This window comes from Pollicipes pollicipes, unplaced genomic scaffold (genome assembly GCF_011947565.3).
Source record: "Pollicipes pollicipes isolate AB1234 unplaced genomic scaffold, Ppol_2.1 Scaffold_6138;HRSCAF=7277_pilon_pilon_pilon, whole genome shotgun sequence".
NCBI classification, from domain to species: domain Eukaryota; kingdom Metazoa; phylum Arthropoda; class Thecostraca; order Pollicipedomorpha; family Pollicipedidae; genus Pollicipes; species Pollicipes pollicipes.
Genome location: NW_023596818.1, coordinates 23644742 through 23650741, shown reverse-complemented (window position 1 = coordinate 23650741; position 6000 = coordinate 23644742).

Here is a 6000-nt window from a genome sequence, read left to right as displayed (position 1 = left end):
CTCGACTTCATTGAACGCAAAGGTCATCTGACATGTGGCGGCCCATCTTGGCACATGTGAACATTAAATATGTATTACCTGGACAGAGTGACAATACGGTAAAACACGTATATACGGCAAAACACGCCAAACATAGCTAGCAGCGCCTCGTCCTTGAAGCTTCGGAAAAAAACGACTCCTGGGCTGCTCCGCCCAAGGCTCTCTTTGCGTCGGGACAGCAGGTGAAAACAGAATCATCGCGACCACGGTATGTATCGGTCAACTTTGTACGATATAGATGCACTGGTCATTGCCATTTCGTTGCTTAAAGCCGAATTGATTGCCATGAGAAGCCAGCTGTAACTGAGCCCTTAAAAGTGGAATTGACGACTAGAATCATTTCATATCCTTTTACACTAGCCTGCCTTTCGCGCAGGCGAGTGCAATGAAACACAAATTGTCATTGGAATGCATTCGTCGGCTTTATCTTTAAGAGCAGAAACCAGTGCAGCATCTATCACGCAGTGTCTGGCACAAACCCTGCATTGACGCGATTGTTCAGAATACATTTAGACAAACGAGCAAGAGTTTTGGAGCACATTTCAGGCACAAAAAAAAAAATGTAACCCACACCACTGTCTTGGTTTGTGTCAAGATCCTGCAGAACCAGGATCCACCTCCTTCGACGATCTAACAGCGACGTTGAAAGTCAGGGAGGTCCAGGGGTTGATCTCGAGCGTTTTAGCGCAGTCTGGCGCAGGGGTACAGGGCACAGGGCACAGGGGCACAGGGGCACAGGGCATAGGGGCATAGGGGCACAGGACACAGGGGTACAGGGCACAGGGGCACAGGGCAGGATGCCACAATAGGTGAGAGCACAGCTTAAAAAATGCATTGAAACACACGTTTAACGTGCCGTAGGCACGCGCAAAGTGAGGTGTATCGTAATACGGCATCGCATGTCCTCGATCCTGTCTTTATGCGCCTACCTGTAATTTACCTGTTGAGCCTCGCCACGTACATAACAATATGCCACATAGATTTGATAAGGGGGCACGTGACCCCGGGTACGCATGTATGTGTGCACGCCTCTGGTCTGGCAGATGGCTCACTGGTGGCTCAGTGATTTGTCCTGCAATTTCACGTGATCATGTCAATGTAGGACCGTACCTCCCGGTAGAGCTCTTGGACACCAAAAGCATGAATGCTACGCCAGCCTCGTTTCCTGGCAACAAGAGTCTTGTGCGCTGCTTCTTCCGCACCGCACCGCATTCTTCCGCACACTGCCGAAACTGTAACCGGCCAAATCACATATGTCCACGCTACCCCGTCTCGTCTGCACCCAAACTGCATTAGGTTCGAACGAGACACTCCACTTCCCGACGGCATAATGGCGCACCGTATCAGGAAGCAAAACACAGCTCTATAGCATTTAGAGCCTGGCTAACACAGATCAAAGGTCTTTTCCCAGCGGGTCAGTGTCCCCTCTGGCGTAACATTCCCGTAAACCGATCAGGGATCGGTCCCAACCGGTCAGTGTCACCTCTGATGAAACATTCCCGTAAACCGATCAGGGATCATTTCCCAGCCGGTCAGTGTCACCTCTGGTGGAACAATCCCCCAAACCGATCAGGGGTCGGTCCCAACCGGTCAGTGTCACCTCTGATGGAACATTCCCGTAAACCGATCAGGGATCGTTTCCCAACCGGTCAGCGTCACCTCCGGTGAAGCATTCCCGCAAACCGATCAGGGATCATTTCCCAACTAGTCAGTGTCACCTATGATGGAACATTCACGTAAACCGATCAGGGATCGTTTCCCAACCGGTCAGTGTCACCTCTGGTGAAACATTCCCGCAAACCGATCAGGGATCATTTCCCAACTGGTCAGTGTCACCTATGATGGAACATTCACGTAAACCGATCAGGGATCGTTTCCCAGCCGGTCAGTGTCACCTCTGGTGGAACATTCCCGCAAACCGATCAGGGATCGTTTCCCAACTGGTCAGTGTTACCTCTGGTGGAACATTCCCGCAAACCGATCAGGGATCGTTTCCCAACTGGTCAGTGTCATCTCTTGTGTAACATTCCCGCAAACCGATCAGGGATCATTTCCCAACCGGTCAGTGTCATCTCTGGTGTAACATTCAGGTGACCCCAAGTACGCACGCTTCTTGTCTGGAAAGCTCCAAAACATATTTCCACGCCGGGCAGTGATTGCGTGGAACTGGCCACCTCAAGCGCTGCGTCCCAATTAGACCACCATACCATACCTCACCGTTGTGTCGTGCACCCTCAGCCATAGGACCAAGTAATTTGGCAATTTTATTTATCTCTACTGCATCCCTGAAAAACGACGATCATTTACAGAGATGGGCTATGTGTATGAAGTCTTCTTATTCGTGAGGGTATCCATTGTCAGCTATTGCAAATATCAGATTTTGTGGCGATCCATGTCATAGTCTCGAAGCATAAGGTTGTCAATCTGCCTTTTCGGCCGCTTTTGTGGCAGTTGAACCACCCCAGCGTCGGCATGTTCGGAAAGGAAAGGTTGTTGATCCACCCCAGCGTCGGCATGTACGGAAAGGAAAGGTTGTTGACCCACCCCTGCGTCGGCATGTACGGAAAGGAAAGGTTACTGACCCACCCCAGCGTCGACATGTACGGAAAGGAAAGGTTGCCGAATATGGCACATCGATCGGTAGAGGTTTTATGACGATCGGCTGATGGTTTTTACTTGCTGGCCTTTCACCCGACCCAAATTCACCATAGTCTGGAAAAGTCGAGCGAGTAGCCAAGCCACATGGAATGGTGAAGGGTTCGGAGTGATCAGTCCCATGGGCTCAGAGCGAGGTGATGCGAACAAGTTCCGTCGGTCGTTTTATCTCTGCTGGCCTAGGGTCAGAATGGCCGACTAAAGCACATTGTGTAGTGGGATTTTAGCCATTTTTGATACCAAAAGTCCGTAATAAACAGTTCAGGATGTGCATTATGCATAGTTTGAGCGTTTCATACAGGAGTGGGACAAAAAACGTGTTTCATGTGCATGTTCATGTTCATTTTATCCACGAATCATTCAGCAAGTGGTTTATTGTCTGGTTCCGTGAAGTTACAATAAAAGTATGAACTCAATATTAGAACACGACAGCAACGCGACCACATTTGCACACTATCAACCATCCCGTCGCTCACACAACTTCGTCAAAAACAACATCATTAAACGTCAAAACAAGTTACACAATGATGAGCAGGCGATGCTACACAACAGGACCGACTTTATCGTCCAGTCTCGTGTGAAGCTCCTCGCGGGTGCGGGGGACGTTGATGGTCGGCGGCAGGCGGCTCCAGGATGAAGCCGCGCGACGCGAAAGGGCCGCGTGCCACCGAGAGGCGAAGAGCTGGCAGATGAAGGGCGCCGGCCGCTGCGAGGCACTCTGACATACAGCGATACATGGGGTGAACAGGGACCAAATCGACACCGGAGCCCGCGAGGCACTTTGACATACAGCGATACATGGGGTGAACAGGGACCAAATCAACACCGGGGCCCACGAGGCACTCTGACATACAGCGATACATGGGGCGAACAGGGACCAAATCGACACCGGGGCCCGCGAGGCACTCTGACATACAGCGATACATGGGGTGAACAGGGACCAAATCGACACCGGAGCCCGCGAGGCACTCCGACATACAGCGATACATGGGGTGAACAGGGACCAAATCGACACCGGGGCCCGCTAGGCACTCTGACATACAGCGATACATGGGGTGAACAGGGACCAAATCGACACCGGGGACCGCGAGGCACTCTGACATACAATGATACTTGGGGTGAATAGGGACCAAATCGACACCGGGGCCCGCGAGGCACTCTGACATACAGCGATACTTGGGGCGAACAGGGACCAAATCGACACCGGGGCCCGCGAGGCACTTTGACATACAGCGATACATGGGGTGAACAGGGACCAAATCGACACCGGGGCCCGCGAGGCACTCTGACATACAGCGATACTTGGGGCGAACAGGGACCAGATCGACACCGGGGCCCGCGAGTCATTAAAGGGAGTGTCCCACCTTTCGGGCATATTTCAAAGCACCATTAGCACCAAAGGATACCAATTTTAAGTGAGTAGTTACGCAAAGCGTAACAGCGTTGCAAAAAGTAGGTTGGACAAGCACAGGGCATATTTTAGGAACTTTTCTGGAAAGCATGATGAATAACGAGGGGAGGCGGGACAGAGATAGTGGCTGTTATCCGCTCTTAATTCACACAAAATGTTTTGGAAATAATCGATATCATGGCTGCTATGCTAGATACACATCTACTCTCACTAGTGCACAATCCTGCCTATTCGACTTCTGCATGCCATTCGGCAAATAAGCATATCCAGCTTCCCAAGATTATTCCTCCATTTCAACACGGTCTTTGCTGGGGAGGTGAAATTCCACGAGCGGGTAGGTATTTTGGGTCAGTGAGGAGGCATCTGCCTCCAGGGGGTAGATGCCAAAATACGACGTAGACATGGGCTGGTGAGGATTTTAAAAGTGAAGCGATGGCTCATAATGGGACACATTTTTCATGCGCCTGCCTTTCGCTGGCTGCTTTTCAAGAGATGAGATTTGTCGCAGCGTTTTAGGCGAAAACTAATTCGAAAGCTTGAAATACCGACTGCGAAAACGATGTGACAAAAGCCATAAAGCTGGAGATTCTCCTGTAGAAACCAGGTCATAAAATGAAGGTTCTTCTGTCATGTATTCCTTATCTAGGTCCTGCTCCCGTCCGCCATCCGTGGCCACTGCCCTGACTTGGCTGTCTCCAACATCCCTGACTGCAGTCTAATCATATGGCTGCTTTGTTACACATTTCTGGATCAGCGTTTCCAATAACTGGTGTATAAAACATATGTTCAACACCTGCAACAGTGTCTTTTCCAAACTATCTTCCCTTACACTACACCATCGCAGAAAATGCCTTCCAAAAGCTCCTTGCCTCAGGTATGAATTGCTCCAACGGACATTCAACTGCCAATCATTTAACGTAGCCGACTTGATCTCCTTTTGTATGGAGGTAGGGCCATAGCCAGAGCCTTGCCAAACGGAACACAGGGTTGACAAATACCTAAGTTATGGTTACCCCCCCCCCTAGAAAAAAATCCCCAGATGAAGCTTATTTGTCAGCAAAGGTCATGGTGTGCTTCGTTTTATTGCTTTTTTTACATTGTAACCAGAACAAAAACCAGGAAGTACCGTGAGATCAACTCTGCATTTTGGGGTCAATAAATTGCAGATATCGGGCGTTCAGGGACTGCATAGAATAAGTCACCGACGCTCTAAATTCACAACGGTTTAGTGGACTTGTTTTAAACCGATAAAATTCAGAAGCTTTGCCAAAATTTTTGTCTGGGTTCTACCCACATCAAAGACATTGTGAAGGTACATTGTGAATCGATATGTTTGAAGATGAGAATTTGATTGTAGATCGAGTGGTCAACAATTTGTATTAACATGGCTAGGCCCTGTTTGTCTAAAAATGTTCGAAATTTAGTTAGAAGCGATTAGTGATGCAGTTTTTGTAACGTGGTTTTGAACATGCGCGCTCGCAAATCTCAGCAACAAAACCTCGACACCAGGCATTGTAATCCCAGTAGGCCGCCCAGCGTCAGCCCAGCCGCTTACACTTAGTCGTGGCTCACCGGTGGGCGAAAATGATGACTCTTCCGAAAGAATTACCTTTAAAGACTTTAATCGATTAACGACGCAAATTATGGGATGTAGGTTTGAACATGCACACTTGCAAACCTTAGCAATAACAACCTCGACGCCAAGCGCTGCAGTCTCCATAGACCTCGCAACCTCAAGCAGCTAACACCGAGCCGCGGCCAACGGCGTAAAGAAAATTATGACGCTTCTGAAAGAAGAACCTTTGAACGCTTCAGAGCACCAAATCTTACAGCTAAAAGGTAGTCTTGACGCATGTTTCACCTATGCGATTTTAGACTGATGCTAAGAACGGGTT